This window comes from Panthera onca, chromosome E2 (genome assembly GCF_046562875.1).
Source record: "Panthera onca isolate mPanOnc1 chromosome E2, mPanOnc1 haplotype 2, whole genome shotgun sequence".
NCBI lineage: Eukaryota > Metazoa > Chordata > Mammalia > Carnivora > Felidae > Panthera > Panthera onca.
This window is the reverse complement of record NC_138353.1, coordinates 45,845,825-45,865,023: the sequence shown is the minus strand read 5'-3', so window position 1 is coordinate 45,865,023 and position 19,199 is coordinate 45,845,825. Positions and strand designations below refer to the sequence as shown.

General features: G+C 41.3%; 1 long non-coding RNA gene across 1 annotated transcript; it reads left to right on the top strand.

Annotated features, from left to right (window-relative positions):
* Window positions 1-13,423: 13,423 nt before the first annotated feature.
* Window positions 13,424-18,384, top strand: LOC132690200 (uncharacterized). Its single transcript, XR_009615306.2, has 3 exons — window positions 13,424-14,934; window positions 15,551-15,721; window positions 18,036-18,384. It is a non-coding gene; the product is annotated as an uncharacterized LOC132690200 (long non-coding RNA).
* The last annotated feature ends 815 nt before the right edge of the window (window positions 18,385-19,199 follow it).

Sequence of the window (19,199 nt, the reverse complement as noted above, 5' to 3'; positions counted from 1 at the left end):
CAGGCTGCTCTGTCCCTCATTCACCTAATCTCCGAGACCCTCGGTTCACAGCACAGATTTCTTCTCACAGACCCCAGCTCTTTGAGTTCACTTCTCATAGGCTCAAGGTTCCTTCCTTGTTTCAGAAAAGTAATGATATACCTGAGTACTGCATAGGGCCCGCCAAAGACAGAAAATGAGACCCAACACAAGAGCTTTTCTTTCAATAGAACTTTTCTGGCATGAGTTTCTCAACCCTGCCAGCTTTACTTTCTCCTAAAGCAGAGCTTTAGCGAAACATTACTCCATTTAAACATTTGAGACTTTTTTTTTTAATTTCAGGGTTTCCAGGACTCAAATATGAAGAAATGCAAAGAAGCCACAACAACTTCTCTGTGAGAAAAGTTTTCCTTTAAGGAGGCTGCATGTCTTAGCCAAACAACCGATACCAAACTGTGGGACTGAAATGGTTTCTGCAAGGGGGGCAGGAGGCAATTTAGTTCTTAGTTCTTTGCCATAAATAACGGATTAAAAAGCTTAGCTGATGCTATAAATTAAAAATGTGAAACTAATTATACCAGCCCCATAAAAGCAAAACAATCAATTCATAACCCAAGTATGTGATGTGACAGCATCTCCTGGGTATGACAGCTCAAGAGGAGCAGAGGGGACCCAGTAATCCTGCAAGAATCTGTCCTCCAGTCCAGAACCACAGGCCACTTCCATCCTGCAAAGCAAAACAGTAGTAGCTGTTCTGTTCTCTCTACCCATTTTTCATGACAACAGCTTCATCCTTCTCTTCCCTTTCTCCACCCCTTCCATGCAGGCCCATTCCTCAAAAGAAAGGCTCACCCTTACCAACAAGCACAGCTGCAGTTTTGCCAATTCAAACCAGATGGATCTGGAAGGCAGCTGCTGCCAAGACTATAATTCAACCGGGAATTTCTAAATGTTTCAACCAACCATTTAATAATGTTCTAGCTAGAGTTTTCTCCCTGTTCTAAATATATGGGTGAGGCCAACTTGGTTGGACTCTGTAGTTTCAGAAAAGTTCTCTGTGTCACTCAGTGAATTGTTTCCTTCTGTTTTACATGGACCATATTCAACATATCATAAGCTGCCTATGGTTCTCCACCCCTAGCTTGTCCTCTTCCTGGTATGGTGGAAGGAATCACTGTTTGCAAGTCTTCCTGACCTCTGTGTATGAGAACAGTACATCTACACCCTTTGCCTTGTGACTTTGCAGTTCCTCGCGCTAAAAGTGGAGTATGTTTCCTCACTGAATTGCTGTGAGGCTCAACGATGTGATTTGATTTGGCTACTGGAGTGTGTGTGTGTGTGTATGTGCGTGGGAGCATGCTAGCTCTGGATTGAGACCTCAAGAGACACTGCGCCTGTCTTTCTGCTCCTGCTCTTAGCTCTGTTAATCTGCCTGGGAATAAAGTGCCCTGGATAGGAAGTGGTTGGAGAAGAATAACAAAACACTTGGAGCTGACATGAACCCATCTCACACTCTGGAGCCAAACTCAGCTGACCCCAGACAAGCACAGCAGAGCCAAAGCCAGCCTACACAAGGGAAAAATATAAATTTGCTGTTTTAAGATGCCCTGTTTTGGGAAGGTTTGTTACACAGCAGTGTTGTGGCAATAGCTGACTCCTACAATTGCCACCTGAGCCTTTTGCTTCATGGCTCCTTGATGCTTATAGGGCAAGTCCAAATTCTTTACCATGCCCCTCAAGGCCTCTCCCAATCCAGCTGAACCCTGACGGTCAGTCTCTCTGCAAAACCTTCCTGAACTGATTGGCTCCCCTCCTTTGGGCTTCTAGAGCACGTCCATTGTCTGCTACAATAGCACTTGTTCTACTGGATGTCAGTCGTATTATATCTATTTCCCTGGGAAAACTGAACTCCAGAGTCAAGAGTCATCCCATTCATCTTTGTAGTGCCAGCAATAGCTTCTGGTAAATAAATTGAATTTACTTAGTAATGATTACAACCTGCCTGGTTTTGATAGGAAACATCAATAGACCATTTGTTTACAATAGACTCAGCTGTTGTCTGAACATTTTTAAGAAAGTAACTTAGACTCCTAGTTCAGGAGTCTAGGTTTACACAATGATCTGGGTTTCAGTAGGAGACAGACAATGGTGCAAATATCACTGAAGGTCATAAAGATATGTTCTGAAAGCAAGGCCATGGCCCACTTAAGTTCTCCCTTGGGATTTCAGCCTGATCCTTGCTCTAATGTTGACCCATAGCCATTGCCCAAATAGAGGGAGCTGAAAGCAGGCTGGGGTTTGATTTTCCCAGTTGATTTGGTCACAGTTTTGACCATAATAATGTTGCTGTTTTCCCTGGACTGACTGTTGCAGACGAGTCAGATGGAGCAGGGCTATAGTCCTGGGATAGATCGATGCTATCGATCCTCAAGGCTCTGTGTCATTTCCAGGGGATTTGCTAAAGAAGCTACTTATGTTCCTTTTTCATTTTCACCAACTCATTACCAGCTGCTGCTGCTTTCATACATCTCAGCAACACCTGGAGGAGTGGAACATGACCGTCCGGTTGGGTTTCAGACATCTTCCTTCAAAATTAAGTACAAGACAACGTGCAACCCACCAAAATCTGAACCACATGAGGAAGTCAGGTCACACTGGCCCACAGGGGTTTGGTATTTTTTGTTTTGTTTTAAAAAGGGCAGCCTGGCCCTACACTAAGCAATTGATCCCCTGGCTTAACTTTTAAATTAAGACCATTGTAAATTTGGGAACTTGAGAGGACATAGAGAGGACACCCATAATACTTTGCAAATGTCAAGTGCCTCTCGATGTTGGTTACTTTTCAAAGGTAGCTAGGTTACAATGTACCGTGGTAATGAAAAAACCCCGTCAGGCCCACTCTACAGGGTTTTAGTCAATATACATAATATTATTGGGCTTTGCAAGGATTAAAGGTTGTTTCTCTCACAGCCTCACAATAGGGCTATTTTTTCTACTGAAGGCACAAAAGAAACCCCCCTGTTTACAGAGGAGCCCAGGACATTTTGGGGCCCCAAGGCAGTCCTGACATCCCTTTGTATACATCCCCCTGCTGGTGGCTTTGCAGTTAACCTTAAAAAATTCAATTTCTTTTAATCTATAGATGCCAAGATTAAAAAAAAAGATTAATTGGTGATTTATATTTTTATTATGGGGTTTACATTGTCCATGAGCCTTTTCCAGCATACAGGAGTGATGGTTTCCTCCAGTTATATTCTGAGATGGAGAGCATTTATGTCACTCCATCTTTCCCCCCACACCCCAACTCTAACCCTCCTGTTATGCCATATTTAGTGCAGTTTTGGAATCACTCACTTTGCACAATGGGGTATCCAGAATGGAGTATAATACAGTGTGGTCTGATCTAGATTTATACACATTAGCAGAGCACCTTGGTGCCTCAGTCACTTGAGCATCTAACTTGTGATTTGGCTTAGGTCATGATCCCAGGGTCATGGGATCAAGCCCTGTGTGGGGTTCCATGCTGGGCTTGGAGCCTGCTTGAGATTCTCTCTCTGTCTCTCTCTCTCTCCCCCTCTCCCTCTGCCCCTCTCCCCCATTCATGCTCTCTCTCTCCCCCAAAAAATCTTTATGCACATTAAGAGGCTAGAGATAGCATACTAGAAAATTCTGTAATGTGTCATAACCATGTCATTACCATAAATAAGAAAAAGGAAACTACTCTGTATGCTTTGGCCTTGCACGATTCAAAAGAATTCCAATCTTAAAATCTTACAATAGAGATGCAGTGATTAACCTATCCAATGAAACTTTAAGGGTGAGGATTATGGAGAATAGTAATGAATTGGCTCCAGGGAATGACCCAACTAATTCCTTTAAGCATCTTCACAGTATTTTACTGTGGGTAAAACACATAACATAAAATCTATCATCTTAACCATTCTAAATCGGACAACAGAGCAGCATTAGGTCGTATGCACAAGGTTGTGCCACCATCTCCACCATCTAGTTTCAGAACTTTTTCATCATCCCTCATCCCCAAATGGAAGCCCTGAACCTATTAGCAGTCACTTCCCTTTTCCTCATCCCCCTAGCAACCACAAATCCACATTCTGTACGTATGGATTTCCCTTTTCTGGTTATTTAATAAAAAACAGAATCACACATTCTGTGTGATTTGTGTCTGGCTTCTTCTACTTAACATAATAATATCTTCAAGTTTCATCCTTGTTGTAGCATGTATCAGTATTTCATACCTTTTTATAGTTGAATACGATTCCATTGCATGGATATACTGATTTTGTTTTTGCATTCATCTGTTGATGGACATTTGGATTCTCGGATCTGATTTTAGTTTCTTTTCATGATGACAGAAATTCATATAAACAACATGCAGCTCTAAAGTTATTGTTGCTGTAGTTTTTAACAAGTCATGTTATTAACATATTTTACTCTTAGTAGTCCGTCAACATGTACTGTACTCGTGGCACTAAATCAATATTGCTTGATAAGTTCATGTCCTTGCCTCCAAGAGTTCTGGTTGAGTACACCGGAAATGATGAAAGAGTTATATGATATAATTAGGGGATAATGTAGGTGGTCTCTGAATGGGTCATACTGTGGAACCAAGAACGAGTTAAGCCTGGGTGAAATCTGCTGACTGGGACAGAACAGGAACCCAAGACATATCCAGTTGACAGCTAAGGCCCTGCTGGACCTGTGAGATCATTTGTCTGAGAGATATTACAATTTTCTATCACTGTTTTGACAAATGGTTAGTGATAAGGGAGCCTGAAATAAAGGGAGTGACCCACAAGACAGAGTAGGAAGTACTGTGATGGCTGCTTCTGGACTGGTCCTATCCAGGAGTCCACGTTGGTGAGAGACTGAAGGCTGCTTTCTCTGGTCAGTAAAGTCTCAGGAAAATGGGTTAAGATTTTCTTTGGAAAATATATTTGGGGGAAAGCTAGGTGAACTGTAAACCATTTAAAAAAAAGAGTGGACTTCACTGACAAGTCTGAGAAATGCAGCCAAAGTTTAGGTTAAAAGAAGTTAAGTGGGTCTTGGTATACAGATCTTTGAAGAGCCTTTAAATATAACCATGTGCATCCTGAACCTCCAAGAGGCCAGACACACTATATAGTATTTTCCGAAATGTTTTGATTGTGGAATCCCTCAATGCTGCTGTTTATGGTGCAGTGTTTGTGCTACACAAAGGTACCTACCCAAGGGAGCGACTGGGAGCTGAAATGTATGTGCCCTGCGCTTTGCTTGCCAAATAAAGGGACTGTGCACCTGTGTTTCCCCAGAGGGGTTTCATTCTTAGTTTTATTTGTCTGTCTTCTAAGAATTGTCTTTATCTTCTAATTTTTGAAAGGATGCTCTGTAGATAGCAAAGTCCCTGTACCCTTTTTGGTGGAACACTGTGAATGGATGTGCTTGTGTATGTGAAGGAGGGTGTGTGTATGGAACAAGACTGTCCCAGGGAATTGATGAGCATATCCTATATGGAGCAAGGCTTTAGCCCTAGGAAGGAGCACTGTTCCAACAGCAAGGTAATTGCTATAGACTAAATGTTTGTGTCTTCCCCAAATTTATATGCTGAAACTTAATCCCCAGTGTGTTGGTTACTGAGCTTTGGGAAGGTGTTAGGTCATGAGGGTAGAACCCTCATGAGTGGCATTAGTGCCTTTATAAAAGAGATCTCAGAGTGAGGACACAGTGAGAAGAGGGCCATCTATGAACCAGGAAGTAGGCCCCAAGCAGACACTGAATCTGCTAGTACTTTGATCTTAGACTTCCCAGTCTCCAGAACTGTGAAAAACAAGCCACTCAGTCTATGGTATTTTTGTTATGGCCACCCAAATGAACTAATACAGGAACTCAAGGGTTGATCCCCACGGCCACTGCACCTTGGAATTTGTTAGGGACAAGGAAGCATAGAAGAACACCATTGTTGTAACTGAGCCACTGTGTCAGAGGTCTTGGACTTGACTTAATTCTGACCTCCCTAGAAGAGTGAGCTTGAGGCTATGCTTTACTTCTTGGTCAGGATATGGGGCCTTGGGGAGTCAAGGATGAGGATTTGGGAGACCAGAAGCAGGCAAGGAACTGACAGAATACCACAGGATGAGGTATACAATAAAAACCCAAGAACTCAGAGAGAGAGAGAGCCATCAGCGTGATGGACAAGCCAGAAAAGTCTTCAGGGAGATGCTGAGTGGGGCACTGAACTGGACACATCTATTAACTCTCACCTCTGTGCTTCCACTGCTCAGAGGTCATTGATGTTTCAAATGAAAAGAATATTGGAGCACTAAGGGATTATGAGATTCCTTCTGAATCAACTCAGAATGATTAAATTATTTTTTATATTGCCTAGTTTCGCCGTATTTATATTTGAATTCTCTGAAAACTGGTACTCCATGTGGGATACTTCTAAGAAGATTTGACTAATCACAACATCCCAACCCATGGCCATGATCATAATGGAAAACAGGGTTTACTAGATAAACATGCTTCTAGGATTACAAAATTTGTGGCATTAAGGCCAAATGCCTCATAAATAAAAGTAATTCTGTATATCAGGTTGCTATCTGCTCTTGCCTAGTAATATATATTTTTATTTATATATCTATATCTCTATCTATGATTTTTTCACATAAAAGATATGTGGCCATCATAGAAAATTTGGAAAATACAAAAAAATATATAAAATACAAAAAATACGAAAAAATACAAAAAAATATAATACTTCTTTTCATAGTTACAATCTTGAAGTCTATATTTTATACACCTTTATATATAAGTATTTATTTTCTTTTTATAGATTGCTCACATATGAATATACATTTTCTACATTTTCATCTTAAGTTGCATCTTTTAATAGATTGAAAAATAAAATTGGGATATCCTATCTATGCTATTTTTTAACTTAAAAATCACGTATTAATGTCTTGTATATATGTTCTATGTCTTTAAATATTTCTTCACAACACGGCTATGCAGTGTATCATTGTATGGATAGACTATATTTTATTTAATATAACCCTTATCATTGGATTTTCAGGTTTTTAAAAAATTTTCTTTATTGTACAAAACTCAGTGATAAACCTTTTTCTCCCCTACATGTCTCATTGTTTCCCAGAAGCCTCTCACATCTTTTTCTTATACTTCTCTAACCCTGAAGTCATCACTGATGGTTATAATTATTTTCTAAAGATGAACAGATATTTCCCAGGTGTTAGAATAATCTCTTCTCATATGAATGTCATACACTAAGATTGACAATGTAAAAAAGCATGTTGAAAATACATGGCTTTAAAGTATTGCTTTCCCTTACCATGTAAGAAAATGCAAAATAAAAAGTAGATTTAGCAGCACAACATGTATATGAAATACTCAGACATTTGTCTTGTTCAAATCAGCCACATATTGAGTTTCGAGGGCGCTTCTCTGTGGTTGTATCAATTTTCTTGACATGGAAATTTCCAAGGACAGACTTGTGGAGAGCAGGTCGACCTCACCTAAGCAAGACAAGTCAACTCAAACAAGCAGTAGTCCTCAAGTGTTGTTTCTAAGTGTGTTGTATTTTATCTCTAGGTGTGGCTTGTGAAGAAAGAAGAGCTTTTGTAGAACTGCAGCCAACAGTCTTATTTGTAAGGAAAAGGACTCCATGCTACAACAGCCACCGAGAACTTTTCACTGCAAAGAGGTCTCTCAGGCATCTTTAAAATGCAAGCCTGTGCATGGAAGCCCAAATGTGAGGGGCTGAATTGTAGAATACTTGAACTTAGAGATCTTTCTTAAAGATTAAGATGGCTTTCCTAAACTTCAATTATTGGCCTTGTCACCTTCATGATTCTGTCCTATTCCTGTACCACCTTCATTGTGACTTCATATTTTTCTTTCAGTAGACTTACAATTTTACTTATGTGGATTTAGCCTTATCCTGAGACAATATCCATGAAAACATGAGATTATGTGGTTATATTTTTATATATGCACAAATGCTAAAATTGTTAGTGTACTTCCAAACACGGTCTTTTACATCACTGTGGATATGCATTCCACATTTGAAGGAAGCATTGATTTAAGGAAAGCTTCCTTTAGGACAAATAGAGAAATATGACTGTTTACAATAGAGAATAAATATATGAGACTTGTTTTTTGGAATATTCTTACAGGCTATAAATGAAGCTATAAATTTAAGGAGATTTGAATACATGTCTGGAGGTCGGAGACACAGCAAACTATTCAATTATAAGTATTTAAAATCCTAACTTGACTCCCTGATGTCAGATGGACCCATTAACCCTGTGTTATACATCATATAATCCTAGCACAGATTGAATGCTGGCTCAACATGGGTCTTTGTTCTGACCCAGCATTGCATTCTTTGTCTCTGGGCTCACCTTTCTGTTTCAGGAGTAGAAACTCCTGAAGCAATATCCACTTCACTAACTAACTGAACTGACAGTCACTCTCCATTCCCTTTGGAAGCCCCACTGACAGATGCCCACAGCACTCCATGTGGTCCCAGATAATAATCTATTACCTGGAGCATCTGAGCAGTCCTATCCCCACCAGCTGAATTGTATCCTTCCTAAGAGTCAATTGTGTTTGCCCCCAGACTCTTCATGGAAGTCATTCTTGCTTATGAAATTCATAATTTAATTAAATAAAATATAAGCAAGAGGTATATGGGTGAAAAGAGTTGTTTCTATGACAGCTAAACTAACTCTGTGAAAACACACAGGTGAGTTGCTAAAAATTGCCATGTATGTAGGACAGGTATAACTGATGGATTCTGCACTCTGATGGCCTCTTGGGTGCCTTATATTCTCCCTTCACTTCAAAGACTAGAAAATGTAGAAAAGGAATATGGTGGTGGTTCATGCAAAAAGATGTAGGGCATTTTAAATTTAAAGTTCTTAAAGTATACCATATATATATATCATATATATATATATATGGTATATATATATGATATATATATCATATATATATGTGGTATGTATATATATGATATATATATCATATATATATAGCCCACTTTTACAATTTACCAACAAACTGCTCGTCCATCAGAACCTTCCTACATGATAATTGTTTTCACAGCTGGGCCAGAAATGTTGTATGTTGTATGTGTCTTGGCCTTGGCCTAGCTCATAAGATGTGAGCTCCCCAAGGACAGGGCTTCTATCTTAACCATCTTTGCTGATTACATGGAGCTAAGGCCTTGCAGCTGCTGATCAATATTCTTAGAACTGAACCGAAATATCTTGTTCTCATTAATTTGACTTCCTTCAAGCTGACTGTACTTTCCACCCTGATCCTGAGTCATTTTTCCTGATAGCCAAATAACTCAGCATGTCTGGGATAAAGAAATGCCTGTCACTGAGCTGTCCATTCTGCCAGGATTGGCTAGTAAGAGGAAAAGGAGAGGAGGAGACTTCTGGCAGCCTTAACATGACTGAGGTATGGCTTGGCCAATTAAGTACTTCATACTAGAATATTCCACGAATGCTATAGGATGGAGAAGTAATTCATCACATATATTTAAAGTTGAATTTACCGATATTTTATGGTATTGGATATTATTTCTATTAACATTTTATGCTGAAATTACAGAATGATTCGTGAGTACTGAATTTTTGATTGCTTTTACACTTTCTGGGACACTATTAAACTTGATTTACGTTAATAGCACTGTAAGAAGATATTAACAATGAAATTTCCAAAAGCACTTAGCATCTCATAATTGGAGTTAAATGACAAAAAAAATGAGGGGATAATAAAGTAAAGAGAAAAAAAGGAGAGAGAAAGTTTTGACAATATTCTTTTTAACCTGTGGTTCTTAATAAGATTTTTGCAGGAATTGTTTTAGGTTAGGAAAGAATCAAATCTCCGATCAAGAGAGATGACGCTGATTTATTAGAAGAGTTTTATAATACAGAATAAAGACCTGGCTCCAGGTAGACAGTATGGAATTTACTACTTCCAAGAGAGAAAATTTCCCAATTTCTGGAGTAGGAAGAAAACTTCATTTATCATCTTTTTCTTCTGTCCATGGGGACTAGAAGATAATACAATTTTTTTTTTTTTAAATAAAAGGAACTGATTTAGTCAGAGTTGCTGGATTACAGAGAGGCGGATAATTAAAGCACAGACATCAAAACCAAAACAATAATAACAGTTAACATAACAAATTTTATTGAGCCCTTATTACGTGCAGGCTCCATGCACAATCTCATTTAATTTTCACAGCATTCCTATGCACTAGGTGATACCGTTGTCTCCATTTCACAGCTAAGGAGAGACTCAAAGAAGTGCATGACTTTAGAGAAAGTGATACCACCAGGATTTGAACCCAGGCAGTCTGGCTCCTGAGCAGGTCCTTAACCACCACACTAGTTTGAGCACAACTGTTATAAGAAGTCTGGTAAATGTCAAAGCCACATCATGTGTAGCTTTCATTAGCTATGGTGCTTTTGCCTTCCTGGACTCCTTCCTCCCTAAAAAATTATTCAAACTTATGTTTTATGACTGCACTGACATTAATATAAATACATTAACATTAGATATTAAAGCATTTTCTTTGACTGGGGCACCTGGCTGGCTCAGTCAGGAAAGCATGCAACTCTTGATCTCAGGGTTGTGAGTTAAAGCCCCAGGTTGGCTGTAGAGATTACTTAAAAATAAAAAATACCTAACCCCCCGCCCCCACATTTTCCTTAACCAAAATTTTTACCATTTTAATGATTTTAAAAGAAATTAAAACACTGTGGGCCCCTGAAAGTGTTGTAGCCTGTCTACTGAGACTAATGGAGAAGTCGGGCCTGGTTAGCATGACAAAAAAGCCACGACTCGAACGTGATATCATGTAACCTCATTGCTGATTATGACAGGATCCAGAAAGCTATGGCAATGGAATAAATGGAAATAACATGAGAAGAAGAATGAAGGGGTTTTCATCCCCCTCGTTTTTTTGGAGGACACATGGCTTGGGGCCTTGCCTGCTCCTTGAGGAGTGCAACTCCAGAACTGTTGAGGTCTTTATTAGCTTTATCTACATTAATACAGTTCAATTTAGTTAAAAAAAAGCAAAACTTGGATACTTAACTGATAATACTGGCAGCAAACTAACAGATTATTATAGATGGCTAGGGTCAGAGACATTGCCCTTAGGATTCTGACCTGGGCTGGTTTTTGGGAAGGGATTCCCTGGAAATACAGAGAAAAGCCCATCAAATGCCTCAGTCCTCACTCACAGCAACAAACTGTAGTTTCTGTCCCAAAGAGAAATGAGATTCATCCATTAATGTTTCTCCCCAACCCAATAATGCTTCACATGACCCATTATTTTGGATGCTAATAAATGAAGGGTCATCCTGAGATGATGTTGAATCTCAAGTTTTGGCCAAAACCTGAATGTATTCTGAATAAAAGTAATGAGGAAAAAAAATATCTATTTTTAGTTCCCAAATTGCTACTCGACCACCGACCTGGATATAAGATAAATCCACACATGTATGACCACATTACCATGTTAGGGTTTAGTATCTGTTTTGCTTTATGATAAAAATAATCTCAAGTTAGCTTTGGTTGAATTAGATCCTTTGCAAGGAGTTCTCTCAGTGTTAGACACAACATCCTGAATGAGATTTATGTGTAACACATTATCTGAAATTTCCCTCTTTTAAAGCCATGGTTTAAAAGGGAGGAGAAATGCATACTTGTATTAAGCAAAGAAAATACCCCAGGAATCCAGGAAAAAATATTTTCTTGGCAGTTTTTAACTCATTTAAAATCATGCCATTTTATGAACTTCTTTAGTTTATAGGACTTTTAAACCAGAGAACAGATAACCAAGTGTATGGCATTTATAGACTTCATTAGGAAATTGGGCATTATTTACTTGAAAAATGATTGAGAATGTGAGTCTGGGATTCTGTTAAGATCATAGGCAACAAAAGGCACAAAGTAAAAGGCAACTGATAAGCAAATGATAGATGATTGAATGGATAGATACACGAATAGATTAATGAATAGATGGAAAAACAGATGGATAATACAGATGAATGAATTAATAGAGACACAAAGGATAGGCAAGTAGATGACAGATAATAGAAAGATATTCATAGATCAATACCTGGTTAGGAAATGGATAGCTAGATGCACATGGATGAACAGAATGCTGGGAAGCAGAATAAAGAGTTGATATATAAATGAATATAGTTAGGTGAATGGAGAGGTAGATGCTTGAGATTGATGAACGTAAAGATAAATTTGGAATGAAGTTGTAGATAGATAGAAGGGTACAACAATATCACAATTGCACCCAACTGGAATGGAATACCAATGAAGATAATGACATTTCTCTTCATGGAGCTATTTTAAATAATTTAACTGTGTTGGGGGAAGTATAGGCTAGAAGGAGGAAGTGAGTCAGTCTCTAGGAGTCCCAAAGTTTCACAATAAATGTCTTAGTTATAAGGAGAAAACACATGGGTGTGCCATGATGTAGCCACTCCTGCGTAATGCTTGATTCTGGCCCACTCAGCCTCTTTGGCACACACTAGAACAGTGAGGGATGCACAGAGTGGCGGGTGCACAGGACAGCCTTCATGCATCCTTGGTGATGCACAAAAAGTCCTGCCTTTTTGCCTCTTTTTCACTTCTGATATTCACATATACCTTCACTGGTCGACCTACTCAGGAAGGTCTGATGTTGTAATTAATCCATGTCATAGGAGGATGTAGTATCCGCAGAATTTATGAGTGGGCTTGAGCTGCCGTGATGAGTAGGGGCACCTCAGCCCGAGTGATATAAATTCCTCTGCTAATTGGATTGCTGGAGCTAATCAGAAGCCAGAAAGGGGATAAAAAAAAAATCCGTATTCCTTCTCCTGCTGCTGCTGCTGGCTGATAAAGCGCACAGCTCCTTTCTGGACAGGGGGTGCTGGAATTGAATCCTCTTCGGAGGTCTCACTGTAGATGGCTATCTCAAAGGTGACGCATCCCTTCTGTCACCAGGCCAGCAGAAGACAGAGCAATGGGAGAAAAGAGGAGAACGATCCCAAAGAGATTTTACTACTGAATCAAAAAAACACAAACAAACAAAAAAACCAAAAAAAACACCACCAGAGTGAGTGGGGGGACAGATGAAAGAGGACATCAAAGGGGGACATCCAATGGCCTGAGAGAGCTAGAAGCTTTTTCAGCAATGAGGTGTCACTCCCTGGGACACGTGAGCGTGCCTGGCTTCCACATGGGGGCATCACTTCAGGAGGCCTCATCTCAACAGCCAGGACTGGGCGCAGGCAGGAGAAAGTCACCCAAAGCATATTGTCTAGAGTAAGATGCCCCTGGGCTCACTTTCCTGAAGGTGAGAAAGCCAAGGGGAGGGTGCAAATTCCATTCCGTACTAGGGCAAGTGCAATTCAGGAAGCTCAGGTGAAGGACGGAAGGATGGAGTCAAAGGGGAAGGGGCGGATAAAAGCCCAGGGTCCAGAACTGCTCGCCTGCTGAAAACCCAATGGCGCAGAGCGGAGGGAGGGAGGGGACGCTTCCTCTGCCCCCACTCTTTCTAGGTTTTGCATGAGGGCAGGAAAAGGCAAGTTTGTGTTCAATGTCCTTCTTACCGTTCCCACCGAGAATAAATAGCTGGTTGCAGCTGACAGAGGGAAACCTCCCGACTCCAGGGCACCGGTTAGACCTTGGTGATCTTTCTCTCTTCTTTGCTTGTCTAAGGCTCTAGCCCTTCTCCACAGAGGAAAACGTATCCCTAATATTTGGTTCCACCAAGCTGAGTGGCCTGCAGTTCTTCTCTCTTTAAAGTCCTCTTTTTGTCTCTCCTGCCTTCTTTTCTGTGATTTCCACTTCTTTGGCCGCATTTCTTCTGGAGCCCTCTACATACACTAAATCCTTAGCCATGATGAGTAGGCAGCAAGCCCCTCTTGCACACAACAAAGACTTCTATTTTTTTTCCCTATCTTTTGGGCGACACGATAAAAAATAACCCTGTATTTATGCAAATTGCAAAGTAGCGTGTGATAATGAAAACAAAACAGTGCTGGCCCGCAGCCAAGACATGGCACTGACGGGGGCTCCCGACCATTTGGCTCTTGATTCTTTGGGGAAAGCAGCTGTAGAGAAAGGAGAATGCACAACACCCTCGTCACACGCGCACTCACACGCGCACACCCTCGACCGCACGCATTCCGGTACCGTCACCTCGGAGCCGGCAAGACTTGGGATCCAAATGAAGTTCTGCTGCCTACCGCCACGAGCCCTCCAGCGTCGTCCCCCACGAGCCTCCCTGCCCCCTGCTCCTGATTCCCTTTCAGGAATTTACAAACATTTTCCGCAGATCAATATCTGTATTGATTATTCATTGTGAGTGAGTCGTGTGTCTTTGGTGATCCGGCTGGCAGAGGTAGCAGCCAAAGCCTGCTGCAGGGGAAAAAAAAAAAAAAATAACAGAAGGCGAGAGGGACCCAGCTCTTGCTGGGTCTGCGGCTGTCGGCGACACAGAAAGGAAGAGGAAACGAGGAAGGCACTGGGAAATGAAGGAGTGGACAAGGGTGGAAGAGAAAGAGGGAGCAACAGCAAGAAAAACCAAGTGATGATGGGCACCTGGTTCCAGGGATCTCGGTGGCTTGGAGGAAGCCCCCATCGTGGTCTGCTGCTCCGTGCACCGTGCAGCGGACTCCCTCGGCTCTGGGAGTGAGAAGTGACTCACAGTTTTGGTATCTCCTACGTAAGAGCTTTGGGGGGATTCCTTGGCTTGCTGACAAGGACAGGAAGAAAGCAGCAGCAGCGAGGTAAAACACGATTACTTCCAACTGCCTTGTGGAGGATATGCAGTCGCTTGGTTCGACTGGAACAGCTTGCCGCTCTCTGATGGCACGCGGAGGGAGAATAATTAAAAAGGCCAGCATCACTTGCTAAGTGAGTAAACACAAAGCCGTTCCAAACGTGCTCTCCAGCTAATGAGAAGCTGTAATTTCTTATACTTGAAGGCGAAACAAGACAGTGATGGGGCTTAGTGGAGTGTGTGTTTGCCTGGATATGGAGGTGGGGGTGGTGGTGATGGTGGTGGTGGTGGTGGTGGTGGTGGAGATAAATCGACTAATTGTTGGCAATGTTTAAAAAAGGGATTACTGGAAAAGACAGTGAAATGATGACAGGAAAACATCTTGGACCAGAGCCAAAAAAAAAAAAAAAAAAAAATCGAGGCAAATCAAGTCTGCAGCTCAGAGGAAACACCCCTTGCTCCTGTCGGAGGCTCGGACAGGAATTGCCTGGTGTTCCTCAGCCAACGTGAAATCCTGTGTGGGCACCAGGGGACAGGAGCAGGGACCACCAGGGTGTCCAGAGGAAGGAACCACAGCATTCCAGGTTACACAGCTATGTCATACTTTAAGAAAACAAAACAGTAAAAACCAACCTGTCCTTTCCTTTTAATTGGAGCTCCTGCATGCTCAAAATTGCTTCGGTTTATTAAAAGCAACCCCTAAATGTGCCTCCTGATAAGAGGAGCTGCCGATTCTCTGTTTGTCTCCAGGAAGCTGCTGCAATGTTACAAAAATATCCTGGAAAAAGGAGGTTGAGGAGATTCGGTTTTCCGTAGACTGGGCTTCTGGAGATGGTGCCAGGTGATTGTCTTTTGCCATTTGAACCACCATGCGGGAGCTAGTTTGGGGTTCCTCTTCTGTTGTCACCCAGCTGTGGCATGGTGAGTCCAAAACCAGTCATGAATAGGACTTTTCTTAATACAGGGTTCCAAACACAAATGACAAAGTGGAGACCCCGAGGAATAAAATGAGCTGGATCTTCTTTTATTTCTGGGTGTTCATTTAACTGAGCTATCTGGTTCTCTTTCACCTGAATGGAATTGGGGCTTTTTTTTTTTTATTGAAAGGATTTCTGAGACTGGAAGGTCAATAGATAAGATGTCCCCCTTCTGACTGGGATTTTATTCTCCATGTTGCTTTTTAAATTTGGACTCCCCCATACATTGCAAGTTTCTTGAGTAGGAGAAATATATCCTGCAGAAGTGTGCCTTGGAAACCCAGAGGAGGAGGAATTAAGCCAGTCGTGGATGACTTGGGCACCTTGCGTTGCATTTCTTCAGCATTCATAGAGACCTGTGTCTATACTGTGTGTGTGTGTGTGTGAGTGGGATGGCATTACATGTAGTGTGTGCTTGCATGTGTGTGGCTCTGTGTCTGTGTCTCTCTCGGAGAGGGAGGAAAAGAGAATAAAGTCGGAGCAGACAGTGTTTGGGCATTTACGCAATTCATGCCGAGAATGCTCAATGCTGCAAGGCAGACAGCCACCCATCCCCGGACTCTGCTGCTCTGGAGGGCCTGTACAGACCTGATCTGAATGTTAAATGCAGGAGACGAAATTAGCATACTAACCAAAGATGTCAACCCCTCCTTGCGATCAGTAAATGGCCGTCTACTCTCTTTAAAGCCGGCATCGCCATGCGCGCCAGCCACTTAACCATGTCCTCTGTCAGGTCCTTTTTTGTGTTTGTTTTTTTGTTTTTGTTTTTTGATGAAAGACTGGAAATTCATTAATGAGGAGGGAAGGAAGGGCTTCAAGGGGCTGTAATGAAAACAAATGATCCTCTTTAAACCTCATGACGGCCAAAGCTGGTGTGTGGGGGGGTTTGCTTTCTGCTCTGGGGCTGGAGAATAGGAAATTCCACAGACAACAGACCACTTGACGAGAGCCCAAGAACGCAATGCTTGGGAATTTCTTCTCTGTGGCAAACACCAGCCACAGCCAGTACATCTGTATGAATAAAACGTAGGAATGAGCTTTATCTTCCTAACTCTAAAGTGTGGTCTACCAGATGTCTTTCCACTTCATCACAGGTTATCAAATTTTCTTGACCTTTTGAGGGTAGGAAGAGAGAGCCTCTTGGGATCTTTTGGCGAATTGTCTCAGCTTCTGAAGTAATACGAATTTTTCTCTTGGGCTACGCATTAGACTTATCCCAAAGGAAGTAGTTGCTTTTATTTTAATCTCTAGCATACAGAAAAACTCACAAGGAAGATTTGACTTGTACTTCTGCAGAGCCCCATGGTAAAGTAGATGGAATGTTGTTTAAGAGCTAAGATTCAGGCACTTCCCACCAAGTATCTGGGATGGGAAAAGTTTGTTTCCTTTTTCCATCTTTTAGCCACTTTATCCTTGGACAAACATCTTCTCTTCCATTGTAGTGTACCAGTGGTCTGACTTATAACAGGGGTCATACTGTCTGACATACTTCAGGATGACCTGTGGGCCCCAGCCCGAGGAGGCAAGAGGGAGGAGTGGAACTTGGGATGAACTGGAGACAGAGCCGCTCACTTCTATTTAGGGCTATAAAAGCCACGCTTTGTGTTGCCTAATCTTCCGATGTTCTAAGAGGTGGTAGATATTGGGATGTTTAAATATAACTATATTGATTTTGAAATACTGGCTCCAGTTGTGTGTGTGTGTTTTAAATAATCCATGGGTCAAACAAAAAATATTTTTGAGGATGGTCTTGGTCCACAGCATGCCACTTTACAATATTTGCTTTAGTTTAAAATACCTAGCACCTATGTATTTTTGTTTTATTTTATTTTACATTATATTTTCCTAATGCCCAGGCTTTCTGTGAAATACTTTATTTTATTTCATTTATAATATATATACATATTAGCAACTATATGGCACACATCAGTAGGAGGGTATATTCTGTTGGACCAAGAGGGAACTGCTAATTTAAAACAATAAAGAGGGGAAGGAAATGGATGTGTGCCTGGCTTACTTGCCTTGTGGTCCCTGGCATCTTAGCAGTCATGGTATAATGCTATCTTTTTCTAAGGTAGTGATCTCCACAAAGATTTTTTTTCTTACAAAGGTCATAGCTGGGAAGATTAAATACCTAGAAAGAAATGTGTTTGCATATTTTCATATTTATCTCCACCTGTTGTTACCATTAGTGATTAGTGAGTGCTATGTTAACGTTTAAAAACAATTAATTTTTTTTTCCTCTTATTCATCCACAGAACTCTACATCTCAAGTGGGTAAGAAAAAAAAAGATAGAAATCCCCAGAAGAGAGATCCTGCACGTAGTTTGGAAGAAATTTTTCCCATGGCACCTGATATAACTTCAGCAGGAAAAGGCATCTCAGCAGATGGTAATGGGCAGCAAGGAGGCCCCCCTCTCTCACAAGTACAATAGGGCCTTCCAATTTCCAAGGTGTTCTTCATGCGTATTATCCTGTTTAATTCTCACTACAACCCAGCAAGGCAGATTGTATTTAGCTTGTTTTGCATGTGAGGATATTCAGGCTCTGGGAGGTGACGAAACTGCATCAAGTTGGAAGCTGGTAAGAGGCATTCACGGATTCTGAGTCTTAGCCTCATGCTGTTTCATTATTCTTCATAGATTCTTCTAGAAATATCCTCTTCAGAACCCCTTACCCAAGGCTTCCTCTATTCTTGATCCTCTCTCATCCTCCCCACCCTTACTCCCTCACTATGAGGTTCTCATTTTGTAATCTGTGTAATTTGTAGTCATGTGCAATTTGGAAATGCTCCTTATACCCTGCCAGCAGTTAAGAACCAGGGCTAAGTTCCAACTGGCAATGGCAGAAACCTTCTTTAACTTTTCACTTTCTCTTATCTGCCCCCCCCTCCCTTGTTCCCTTGAAAGTCAGGTTTATCCACAGCCAGTCTACATTTGCCCTGTTTTTAGCTCTTTGCTTTCTTTTGCATCTCTAACAAAGCACTCTGCTTCCATTTCTACTCCCCATTAAAACTACCTCAGGTCATTAATGACCAATTCAATTGTACTTTCCTTCCCCATAGTTACAGTCTCTTGACCACTCCCTCCTCCATGACACTCTTGTCTTCTTTCCTATCTGATACGATGCTATGCTAGATTTGCTCCTTTATTTATGGCTGCTTCATCTCAGACTTATTCTTCCTTTTTAATCCCTTTAATATTAGTGTTCCCCCAAGTGGTTTCTGTGGTTCTCCTCTATTCTCAACTGCCTTGTGTAAATGTAAACCCTTGATTTCAATAGTCATCTCTAAACTAATCATCAAATTCTCGTCTCCAGCCCAAACCACTCTCCTGAACTCAGCTCTGGATATCTGGCTGCCTGCTGACATCTCCTCGGGCACTCCTAACTCAATACCCTCTAAACTTACCATCATCCCCAAA